This window comes from Hyperolius riggenbachi, chromosome 3 (genome assembly GCF_040937935.1).
Source record: "Hyperolius riggenbachi isolate aHypRig1 chromosome 3, aHypRig1.pri, whole genome shotgun sequence".
Taxonomy (NCBI): Eukaryota; Metazoa; Chordata; class Amphibia; order Anura; family Hyperoliidae; genus Hyperolius; species Hyperolius riggenbachi.
The window spans coordinates 285,426,685-285,439,876 of NC_090648.1; the positions used below are offsets into that span (position 1 = coordinate 285,426,685).

Here is a 13,192-nt window from a genome sequence, read left to right on the forward strand (position 1 = left end):
TATATAATTTACAAGTGTCCCTGCGTCTGTCCCTGTGTCAGTGCTTTTTTGCACTGCGCATGTGCAGAGACAAGACACAGAGACACTGCCGAGAGCCGGAGGAAGACAGGGCCAGAAGGGGCGGGCGTGTGTGTGTGCGCTCGGCGGGCACACTCACGGCATATTAGTGACAGACCTAGCCTGTTTTTAAACAGGCTAAGGTCACTAGTAAATCAATAAAGCAATATATCATTACAGATTAAATTTCATCCATGCTGTTTTTTAACATTAGCTATAGGATTTAGAAACCACATTAAGCCTGGGACCAACTAGCAGCGCTTTTCTAAGTGCTTGTGATTTGTGAAGCTCTTGCTAATGTAATGTTTTAAAAATCACATCCCAAGAGTGATATCACACATTACATTAGCAAGAGCTTAGAAAGGGTGGGTCCCAGACCTTATACAAAAAAGGATTTTCCCTATACAATTAAATTAACTACACTATGTTCCCTCATTAATGAATGATCTCTGCAGGGAATTTACCTACATACTAGTAAGAACATCTACTAATTATACTTGGTGTACTCCCCACGGTAACCACCTCTTCTAATCATTTAATTTAATTATAAAGCCATAACACTTTGTGTTTTCTGTGATTTCTATAAACCTATACCATGCTTTCCACTACCTTAACCACCATCATTGTCACCTTGTGTAAACTGACATATTGCAAAACTATGTAGTACGTAAGTATTCTAACATCATTGCAATCTCTGTGTGAATACCAGTTGTCCTATTCACACCAACTTAACACCTTACAAATTAACCTCTGTAATTTTTAATTATGCACAGTTCTGTGTGTTATATACTATAAATGATCATAAGCTGTCATTCCCCTTACCACATGATCTTCTATAGCTCTGCGCACACCAAACCACTACATAACCTATGTATTTGTGCAAAAAGAGTGAAATTAGTGCAAAACCCTTTTTTTCATCAAAGCTAACCAATCTCCAGTCTATGCAAACACTTACATGATTATAAATAAAATGCATGCTAATACAAAACTACAAAAATTCCTTTATAATCTAAAAACATCCTCACCACAGTAAACAAAACAAACAAACACAACAGAGTCAGGGCCCAGTCTTTTAGTTATTTGAGATGAAAGAATTGATATCTACTTCTATATTGAATCCATCCATTTTATATATCTCCCTGTTTCTGTTTTGCATAGCTCCTGTAACTTATTTGAACATCTCTAATGAGGACATAGTTTTTCTATGGGGTTTACTCTAGTTTTTTGGGGTCACAATTATGACAGGTTGCAAAATGCTTTCATTTTTCAGCATTGAATTGCTAGAATTGCAATAAAATCTGGAAAAATTGGTTTGTTTTAAAACTTTCGATCGGTAGTGTATACCTCATATCCTCAGCTAGAAGGTGCAAAATTAGGTCTGAGTCACTAAACAAAAATATAGGGAATGTCTTATACGTGAGTCAGACCTGCCTCTGTCCCCCTTGCATAACTGCCTCAATCTCCCCCTTGTAGAGCACACAGTATACTAACCCCCCTCCTCCTGCTCCATCCAGCAGCCAAAATTTCTCTTTACCCCTTCCTGCCTCTCTCTCTCTCCTTCTTTCCATATTCACATATGCAAAGCTAGCCACAGCAGAAACAGTGATTTCCTGGTCATCCCTGATTTGCATACTTGTTTCATGTGAGCGAAAACGAAATTTTCTAGCTGGAGTTAGCACACCAAACAAGGCAGCAATTTCAGAAAGTTTGCAATGGCCACATGCATGTTACCTGATCATTGATATCCTGCAGACTGGTCTCTTTAATGTTAACAACTTAGCTATGAATTGAAGCGTCACAAGCACAAATGTCATAATGACAATCCAATTTTTTGTCCTCTATGACTTTTTTTTTTTTTTTCCCTTTTTTTATTTTTTCAGACAAATTGCAGTAATTTCATTCTAAGCCCAGTAAAGTACTCCTATATACTGTTAACAAAGCTCTTAGGAGGCCACTCTGCAAGCTGTCATCATTAATCCACTGACATTTAGGCTTATGTTTCACCGTAGTGGTAAGCAAGTCAGGTTATTAATACATGCAAGAGCTTATGTTCACTTCATAAAATTTGATGTTGTGCAAAGCGGCAGGCATTTTTCTTAAAGTCTTGCAAATACAGTTCAAAATCAACTAATATTTTTATCCTGTATATAGATACTGTGAATTTTCAGCAGTCGCTCTGAGCTCAGCATGCAGAGGAAAGGCGCTGCCAGGTTCCTAGTAGGATGCCGTTTGGATATGACAGCTTCATTCAGATAGCAACTGTCAACTTCTCTCTTTACAGCAGTTCTTTTTCACTCTGTCTTCCTGTGACACTTGCAGATGTCACTCATCAGTAGTCTGGATGTTTCAAGCTGTGATGGGAGCCTGTGGCACCCCAGTGACATAGTTCTTGTCTAATGTGCTATGCAGGGCTTGATTTTAATACTTTTACGAGCATCTGTACTAGTCCCCAAATCCACTACCCTAACATATATTCACTCAAGATGGATTGGTTACTATTAACAATCTTATCCCTTGATGGTCTGCTTCCTTCTCTTTGAACAGATGATCCTATATTTCCACTATATTCCAATCGTATTATAGGTTTACCAGAAAAAACTTAAATGGGCACTATGGCGACAAACTGTAAAATTTAAGATTCAGGTTTACACTTCCATATAAGACAAATAACATTTATATCATGCTTTTTTCCTGGCATACTCAAAGTGCCAGAGCCGCAGCCACTAGGGCACACTCTATATAAGATGTACATTTGTCCCAGAGTAAGTGCAATATTAATTTTTTACTTTCTTTGTAGCTGTCACTTACAGTAGACTACGGTATATAATCCACCTCTTACCACCAGGTTTTGGACTATTCCATCTCCTCATGGGGGGGGGGGGGGGATTCTTAGGATTTCTTTTATTTTCAAAAGCACTCCTTGAATTGCAGGGGTACAGTTCAACTTCCAGAATAGTGTACATGTGAGTAGGCAGCCTGCCTGGCATATTTCTATAGATCCTTCCCAGTGAGTGGTTTTGAAACAATTAAGAAACGTTGAATATTCCCCATGAGGAGATGGACTAAACCAAAACCTGATGAAATGGACTAATCTGTGTGGAGATAAACTAATCCAAAATCTTTTGGTAAGAGATTCAGAGCTTTCAGATTACTGTATATTAGCTATTATAAGTGATGACTACACATGAATTAAAAAAATAACTCTGGAACAAGTGTATGTATGTGTGTGTTCACGAGGTTTTAAAATGTTACAATTTTTTGTCATCATGCCCCATAAAAGCAGGAACCCCAGGATAATGAAAGTCTCAGGGTCTGAGCCCACTAACGCAGCTGTGTGCAGTTGTGTCCGCTTTTCAGCATCTGTAACATTGATATGTTGCTGAAAAGCGGCCACAACTGCGTTAGTGGGCTCAGGCCGTAACACTGCAGGATGGCCTACTGAGCCTAAAGGCGTGGCACGCGCGTGTTGCGGCGACAGGTCGCCCGTGTATATGACGTGCGTGCCCCGAACTGTCGCTACTCCGAGCTGTCGCCAGGCGATTTACTTGTTCAATCGCCAGCAACAGCTGTCGCCACAACTTTGCCGCAACTGTCGCTAGTCCGCCGTGTGTATGCGGACTAGCGACAGCAACTCCATACACAATGTATGGAGCTTCCGGCGGAGGGAGGAACCTTCGGCGACAGCTTCCGCCGCGTCTCTGCCTTTGGGCAGAGACGTGCAGACAGCTGTTGCACAGGCGGAGCTGTCGCCGGGCTGTCGTGTGCGCTAGCGACTAGCCACAAAGGTCCCCCGTGTGTATGTAGCTTTAGTGGCTGCAGCTCTCAAAAGCTTCCAACAGAAGAAAACCACTATACTAATGTTAGCATTACTATTATTATCTTCTTCCTTTCATCTACGATCTATTTTATCTGTTTCCTCTGCCCTTTTTTATCCTGGAGTATAATTCTATATTTTGATTCATTTTTGTTTATACTACTGTATATCTTCTGATGGCATTTTCATCTGTATGTTTCTTTGATCACCAGCTGCTGTATGTTGCTGTGGCTGTACTGATTGATCAGTCGGATGTGTCACTTGAATTTACCGCTGGTGTATTCTATTGGTCCATCATAGGGACTAACAGGAATTTGGCAAGAAAATTGAAATAAACCTCGTATTCCTCATTGGACCGTGTGAATGGTCCAATAGGAATACTCAGCAAATTCAAATACTTGATTTTTTAACTGTGGGACTTATGTAAGTTGTTGACTAGTGATGCAACAGGGATGGAGGGCAAACAGCAGTCCCTTATCATATTAATGGAAAAACATAATAGTAAAACAATACAGATAAAAATAAGGAAACCTCATTTTTTTTTGTTTTAAATAAAATATAACCATTACTTTTTACTAGAAATCAGCAGGAAGTCAAAATGCCTCTCCCCCTGTTAACTTCCCCCCCCCCCCCACCCTTATTACTAAGGCTTCTTTCACATCTATTAACGCGTGCGGGAGCCGTTTCCTACACGTGTTATAAATGCCCTGAGGCGTGTCGTTGGGAATCTGCGGTGCGACGCAATCAGCGGCGGTAGCTATTAATTGAACCCGATGGAAAACGCAGTCGAACCGCGACGCACCGAACTGCAGCGTCGGGTGTGAAAGGTAAAATGAAAGTCTATGGACTTTAATTTTACCTTGGTTAACGCAAAGAATTGCCTTTGCTTTGAAACGCACGAAAAGGGCTCTGGTGTGAAAGAGCCCTAAAGGAGGCTACCAGATGTCCCCATAAGTACTCTGCACAGCCACAGGCCTTTCTCCAAATGTTTGGGAGTAGTTATCCCCAGATCATCGAGCTATGGAGGACATTGGACAAACCTGAACTGTGCAGAGATGTTTTTCAAACCTTCTCCCTGATGTCTGGGAAAACAGGGAAAATGTTTGTTTAAAGAGGAACTCCAGTGAAAATAATGTAGTAAAAAAAGTGCTTAATTTTTACAGTAATTATGTATAAATGATTTAGTCAGTGTTTGCCCATTGTAAAATCTTTCCTCTCCCTGATTTAAATTCATACATTTATCACACTGTGACATTTTTACTGCTGGCAGGTGATGTCACTGAAGGAGATGCTGCTTGTTTTTTTGGCAGTTGGAAACAGCTGTGATTTCCCACAATGCAACAAGCCTCCCACAGTTTGATGTCAGGACTTCAGAGCTGTGAGGCGCTGACATCACACTGTGGGAAGGGTTTCACCACAATATCAGCATTACTGAGCCCCCCTGATGATTGGGATGAAGTTCAATTCTTGGTTACGGTTTCTCTTTAACGTACATGGTAGCATACAATGGTTGCATCAGTGCAGCAGTCTTGCTTGTTATTTATCAGGTGAACGAGCGCCATTGCCAATGACTGGGATTCAGTTAACGAATTTCCATATAGCCACCCTGGGCCATACATGCACATGGCTTTGTAAATGTGCTCTAATCCGTTTTATGTGTTTAGAAGTCTAGTGAATCATCCTCCCTGTGTCAGTTATTAGCTAAAAAGACATGCACAGGAATTCAGGATGCTGAGGAACAAAAGGCTTGGAATAGGGAGTACATCTATTGTACTTTTACCTGGAATTATCAGGGTTAATGCGGGTAGCAGTAGATGTTTATTTAAGTAGGGTTTACACCTGATAGGATTGCCTGCAGTGTTACCCAGTGCCAATTTGCGTTACAACTGACAGCTATGTAAATCAATGGCTTCATTCACATCTAATGCAAACATTATTATTCTTTTTGTATTTATATTGCGCCAACATTTTCCCGTGGTGCTGTACAGAGTGAAAAGCAGACAATAGTGGGGAACATAAATACATGAGTAGTTAAACACACAAAAACATTGGAACATCCAGCAATACAAGTACATAGGACATATCTATTCTTGTGTGCTTTAACACATCACCAATACTGGTACATGTTCATTCGATAAAGTACAGCCACCATAACAAGCGGTTATGCTTACCGTATGCCCTTTCAAGCTTAAAATCAAAGCGATTTGTATCTGGTGAATCAGCCTATTGCATATTCTAATATTCTTATTTTTTTACGTTAGGAAATTTTCCACCTATGAAAGCATGTGGTGTCTGGATAAGCATGTTTGAAAGTACAGGCACGTTTTTGTATAACTTTTTGAGAACCTTGCATAAGAGAGGAACTGACCTTTCCCATTTTAATTCTGGTTTATCAATAGTTCTCTAATTGTACTTAGCACTGTATACAAAATATATAATTAGCCTAAGATGAAAATAGAAATATTTTAGTATGGAAGACTAAACTCGTGTAGATGTTGTTTTCTTCCAGTTTCTGTTGAATTTATAATTGGTTTTGTAATAGCATCCTTATTATGTGTGTCCATGAATAAATGTGTTTAGACCTCAGTAACATAATATTGCCACATTCATCCCAAGGCAGTTTATTTTAATTAATAGTCTCCAGCTTCTTATGTATGTCCTGTGTAAAGTCACTGTGGAGGTCATACAGAGAAGTATGTCTATGATTTTTCTACACTGTTTAGTTTTCTACATTGCCTTGCCTTGAATGTTTACAGTATGGAATGCAGCAAGTGTTCAAATCCAAATATGGTTGTCTCTTTAGCTGGGTCTCATAGAAGGGGCAATGTATATTGTTAGTACGGTAATCCTTTTTTTTTTCTTCTCATGTGTACATACTTACTTGTAACTGTTGTGTTATCTGTTTTCCTCCTCCTGACCACCTAACGCAGAAGTGTGGCGAGCGATTGGCTTTCTCATTTCTCTGCGATACACGTGTGTCATCTCGCAAGGAGTGAGATTAGACGGGAGCTCGTGCTCGCACGAGCATGAGCTCCCGTCACCTTAAACAGAGTGCCCCAGCAATTAGCCTGCCAGTGGCTGATCAGCGCTGGCAGGCTGATTTTATTTATTTAAAGGTTTATATAGCGCAGCCATCTTACATAGCACTGCACAGAGTATTGCCTTGTCCCTCTGATGGGCTCACAATCTAATCCCTATCATAGGCATATGTCTAGGTAAATGTAGTGTAGGGCCAATTCCGGGGGGAGGGAGGGGGGGGGGATTTAAAAAAAATGCAAACATTACGCTCTTATTTTTTTAATAAGAAAAAAAAAAACTACAGTTAGCAGCAGTAATCAGATACCAACAAAAGAAAGCTCCATTTGTGAGAAGAAAAGGAGGTAAAATTTATTTGGGTGCTAAGTTGTATGACCAAGCAATAAACCGTTAAACTTGTGAAGTGGCGAATTGTAAAAAATGGCCTGGTCACTAGAGGGGTATAGACTTCTGGTCCTCAAGTGGTTAGTAATAGTCCATTGCAGACGGAAGACATTTGGATATGAAATCTATGGTGGTTTTGGATAACCAATATTCATGAACAATTAAAAGTATACTGTATATAGAGAGATGTGCAGTTGTGCTTTTGAAAGAAAATTGCATTTAAAAGTCTCACATTTATAACCACTCCAAAAATAATACATTTTACCATTTTTACCTCTTTGGAAAATATTTGCATGATATTCCACATTCCATCACAGCCATAGACTGCTCTTGGTCTACTCCTGGCTATCGGATGCTGTATTGTCATGTGCATGTCATGGCTTTTTTTAGTTGGATCAATAGAAGATGAAATCGGTGTTGTTTACAACTCCCAGTGCAGATATAAGTGCACAAGGGTGCAGTTGCAACTAATGAATAAATTAGATGAAAATGAATTAAATATAGATCCTATTTTAATAATCTCTTGTCGGTTCCAATTTTTTAGCGCATTCCAATGTCTAAAAGCTCAATAGAGGAGTTGTTGAGATCCGAAACGGATTAGTGTTGTCACCATTGTACATCAATTTTAATCCATGTTGGAATAAAATAGCATATTTTGCTGCTTTGAAAATAGGAGCTTGGAACTTTTTGGGTGTATGTCAACAAAGGCTACCTGTATTGAATAAGCTTTCTATTTTGTGTTTTCTTTGGTCTGAGTATCTTCCTCAAATTTTTGTAGTAGATTAGTAGGAAGCTCCTGGAAGAGGAAAAAAAGAAGAAACCAAAAAGCATCAGATGATTGTTTCAGCAACCGACACTAATAGAGTGGGCCAGTTGGAAGGGATTTAGATCACATAATTAACTCCACATGGTTTGCTGCATAATACTGCCTAGATGTCTAGGAACAGAAATTGTATGATCCTCGGTACTAAGACTGTGTACAGTCTCCTCTGTGGAGTGTGCAGTTAACCAGTGCTCACAAAACAGAGTGATGTGGCCACCACCAAAGCATAAAACCACAGTCAGGCTACAATTAATTGCACAAGGGGTACAATTTAATAAAACCACATAAAACAAATTAAAACAGCAACTCACATTGATGGTCCATGCACACTGGACATGTGTCCAGTACTGGCTTACCAAGAAGATTGCACATTCTCCTTTTCTTGATGTGCTAGTAATGGTATTGTATATAAGGTGCCCTTTACTTTTGGGTTAGTGGAATACCTTATGTGCATTTTCCTGCAACAGGGTCCAGTGTGCATGGACCCCTGTGCAATTAATTGTAGCCCATCTGTGGTTTTATGCTTTGGTAGCCACATCACTATGTTCTGTGAGCATCAGGTGACTGCAGGCTCCACAGAAGAGAGATCTTAGCACAGAGGATCATACAATTTCTGTGCTGTTCATCCATTGTGGAGTGGGAACCTCTGGCAGCTCTATATAAAGTTCAGGCCTCATTCACAGTGGAATGTTGCAGAGCTGCATTATAAACTCATATAACGCAGCTTACCGCACTGCAATGCTAATCCTATGGGACGTTCACAGTACGTCGTTAGTGGCGCATTGTAACGTGTAGCGTTATGGTAACGCACACGTTACCATGTACAGGAAAGCATACTTTTCATTGCCTGTATGCTTTACTGTACCTACTGTATACGATGGTGATGCAGCATTAACATGCGTTACCACCTTTTTTTGTGTTGCGTTGTAATGCTGCGTTGTGACTTTAACATTGCATTACAATGCAAAGTCCCACTGTGAATGAGGCCTCAGAGTTCATATCCCTTTTCTAAACTACTAGACGTCTAGGTAGATTGAAGTTACATTACAACAAAACAGAGTTTTTATGATAAAAGTTTGTTTTGTTGCACCACATGGTGACTTTGCATTTTCACATTAAAATAACATATGGTACATGATGATCTTGTAAGGAACACAGTTTATATGCTTGCCAGCGGATGCATAAAAATTAGCATTTTAAGAAAAATGTCTTCAAATTAACAGAAATTCACGAAGTGTAAGAAATTGGCTGACTTTTAAGTTGGCATTATGAAATATTATTGTGCGTTTTTTTTAAAGTATGTTGGCTCATGCACTCATATGGCAGACACTTGCATGTTTCCACCACTGTGCAACTTTGGGCACAGGTGGAATATAAAAAGAGGGCTCTGTATGGTTATTAAGAGTAGCAATAGAATATACAGTATAAAGACTATATCCAGGTGGCCCATCTCCCAGAATTCCTCTCCCCTCCTATCCTGACCGGAAGTGGAAACAACAGAAATGGCAGGTTTTATTGTCATCCCTTATTACCTGCCTCTGGGACATCCCAGGTTTATATTAAAGGCATGATTTGTTTTGAGGACAGGATATTGCCTTTAATTTTGTAACACCTAGAACTTGAAGATTGTAAAATAGGTTAATAATACATTTTTCCTATCAGCAGGAGGAACCTACAACTTTGTCTTCTTGACCCTGAGGCTGGGAACACACTAGGCAGTGCAGGAAACGTAGCGTTTTGCTACATATGCGTTTGTGGCATATATAAATTGTATATGTGTCTTTTATGCGTTGTGCATGCGTTTTTTTATGCAACTAGGAAGTCAACAAGAATCAAAAACATTATCAAACTTTTTTTTTTTAAACCATATACATGCACAACGAACTAAAATGCAATATCTCTGCATCACCATTGACTTTCATTATGTGCGTTTTTTAATGTTTTTTTGAAGAATATGCAACAAAACTAGCATTTTTAAAAACGCATATTGCAGAACGCAAGTATATGTGTTTTTTTCATGCAGCCCACTGACTTGCAATAGGTGCGTTTTCCGCAACGCTAGCGTTTCTGCCTAGTGTGTTCCCTGCCTGATTCAGTAACTCAAATGAAATGTTTTCGCACTTATTTTTCATGGTTTAGTTTAAAAAAAAAAAAAAAAAAAAGTTATTACACAAAATCATATGATACAGATAATTCACAGGTACTGATAAATGGCATGTACATGCCTACAATAAGACAAAGTGCCTTTAATATAGGTTATTTCCATCCTGTTATGATGTTTTGCAGCCTAAAATACAGAGCCATTAGGATGCCTTTTAGAAATAAAACATGAATATCCAGATGACTAAGACACACACAAAAAAAAAGAATTAAAAAGAAATAAAGGGAATTTTTCCAAAGTAAGAAAACACCTTGTAACAGTTTGTATACGTATGACTTAAAGAGGAGCTGTTAGGTATAAGGTCTCAGAGAAAATAAACACATATATCAGTAGCTAAAGATTGGCTGTACTTACATTACATATGCATTTCACTGTCCACGTTTGGATTTCACAGAATATTTATATAGTATATGCAGAGAATGATGCTCCTGACAGCCCATGGCAGGTTCCATGTTTGTGAAGCCAAATGTGTCGTCATGTCCTGCCTGCTTCTGATCACAGAACAGCTCCTACAGAATAACACAGTGTGCAGTGAATATTAATGAGCCATGTGGCTAGGAACAATAGCGGACTCCTGCAGTGTACTCTGCCCCGGAGATTTATCTGTGCTGTGGCTGGACTGAGTTAGAAGCTGCTGAAACTTGATCCCGTCTTCTCCTTAGCAGCCGAGGGGAGGGCCCCAGAATGCTTTGCAGTATGGAATGCGGCTTGCGTCCTCCTTAGGAGCTTAGCTTTGCTGATAAGAACACATTAAATGTAAGAGAGATTTTTATCTTTAGTAATGTCTTTTTGGCTTCTGTCTAAACTGTTTAACACAGGAGAATAGAGGTTTAAATTAGCTTCTGCAGCCTGACAGTTACTCTTTAAAGGGGTTCCGTGGGGGAAGGGGGGTTGAAATAAAAACAGGCACTTACCTGGGGCTTCTACCGGGCCCCTGCAGCTGTAATGCCCCACGCCGTCATCCTACAATCCTCAGTTCCCCGCCGCCGGTCCAGGTCGGATATTCGTCTAGGAAGACAAATAGTGCTCGCTCCCGCGCGCGTCATCAGGAGCTTACTACGCAGGTGCAGGATGAAGTTTTCTTGTACTGCGCCTGCGCAGTAAGCTCTCGATGATGAGTGCTTGAGCGAGCACGGCCACGACCGCACAGCCGCAGTTGGATCAGATGCCACATTAGAACAGGAGAGGCTGCGGGAAACGGCGGATCGTTGGAGGACAGCGTGGGACATTACAGCTGCAGGGGGCCGGTAGAAGCCCCAGGTAAGTGTCTGTTTTTGTTTTTTAACTCCACAGCACCCCTGTAACAGATAAGTTGCCTAATGCCTGTAACTGTGGTAATATTGCCATGCACAGACAGCCCAGTATTACCCTTACTTCCCCCAGCAGTACCGCGAGTTGCGTTACTAATGAACGCTACCATAAGTGATGCTGTACTTTAGCAGCGATCACGCTATTCAAGCACTGCGAATCTCGCTAATAGCGCATATTGCGGTACTGCTGGCAAGGCTAAAATTGATGTGCCCTGCCTGTGCACGGCAATATTACCTATTACTGCAGTTACGTGCATCAGGCCCACGGGCCCTTATTAATTCACTTTTTCCAAAGCTGGGTGCCACTATTGCACTAGTGCTATACTATGAACCTCGCGCAAGGGTAGTTCGGGGATCCGGTGATCCCCAGACCCCAATTACTTCTCCCTCCGAGTTGCTCACCCTGCGCCCATCTCACTGGCGATATATATACCAACGCCACTTTTTCTGCAAAGCTTTCTGCTAGGAATAATTTTTCACCCTCAACAACTAAAAAAAGAACTTAATATAAGCTTTCCTACATTTATTTAAGTTCAATACCACTTTTCTAACCAACTTTTTAGTACTTTTCCATTCGCTAGGTGCTGGCTGAAAATGTATTTTGTAGATGAGATGAACAAATGTCTCCTGAGGAAAAATTCAGGAGAAAAGTTAATTGGATCTGGGCCCTGGGCCAGTTAAGAGATGAGCAAGACCTTGCCAATTTAGTAAATCCTTAGTCATCTTAAAATGTAGTGAAAAGGGGATAAATGTTGCAGTAGAGAACCGTAAAAATGTATGGCCATACATGATATAATAATGTGAATGTCTGACTAAATGAGAAAATTTAACACAAGTTTCCTCCTCAGTAACTATCGCTGATATTTTAATCACATCTCTTTAGAAAATTAATTAAAGTAGCTAGAAAATAGTGATTGTTTGACAGAATGAAGATTTTGCTTGTGAGCAAAGCATAGAATGGCACACAATTCAATCTTCTATCCATCTGATTTGAATTGTTAAATCATTGGTTTTAAAGATCGCACAGCACTATAGCAAGCATAAAAGCTGCAAATAGACTTACAAAAGCATTTATTTTTTTTGTTAATCAGCATTTCATTTGGGTAATTTAGCTAGCAGAATCTGAGAATGTTGACAGACAGTATGTTCACATTCTGTATTTTATATGTGAAATCATTTCACTTTCTAACTTGTATTCCTATTAAGTGCAACGTAGCTTTTATAGTGAATAGTCTAATGTAAAGCTCTGAAACCTTTTACGGTGAAGGTCAGAATGAGTAATGTTGTAAGATTTATAAAGGCTTACTGCCCATAATGCACATTCATTCTGCTTTGCATACGATGTTAGGGCCTGTTTCCACTACATGCAGATTGGATGCAGAAAAACTGACTCCAATAACGCCTATGGGCCTGTTTCCACTAAAAACGATTTTTCTGATGCAGATTTTCTCATAGGCATTCATTGGAGTTAGTTTTTCTGCATCCATTCTGCATGTAGTGGAAACAGGCCCTAAAGCAAACCTGAGCTGAAAATAAGCTTATGAGATAATCAGTTATAAGTGTAGCACTAAGGGAAAACTTTCCTGGAATTCGCATTATTCCTTTCA

At 39.9% G+C, this 13,192-nt stretch overlaps 1 protein-coding gene and 1 long non-coding RNA gene across 4 annotated transcripts in view; one reads left to right on the forward strand and one right to left on the reverse strand.

Annotated features, from left to right (window-relative positions):
• The window catches only part of CTTNBP2 (cortactin binding protein 2), a 167,317-nt gene that overhangs the window by 47,916 nt on the left and 106,209 nt on the right, over positions 1 to 13,192 (forward strand).
• Positions 7,234 to 13,192, reverse strand: part of LOC137563682 (uncharacterized) — a 43,388-nt gene continuing 37,429 nt past the window's right edge. For all 3 annotated transcript variants that reach the window (XR_011030406.1, XR_011030407.1, XR_011030405.1), the window contains exon 4: positions 7,234 to 8,087. This is a non-coding gene — a long non-coding RNA (uncharacterized lncRNA). The remainder of the gene's footprint in view (positions 8,088 to 13,192) is intronic.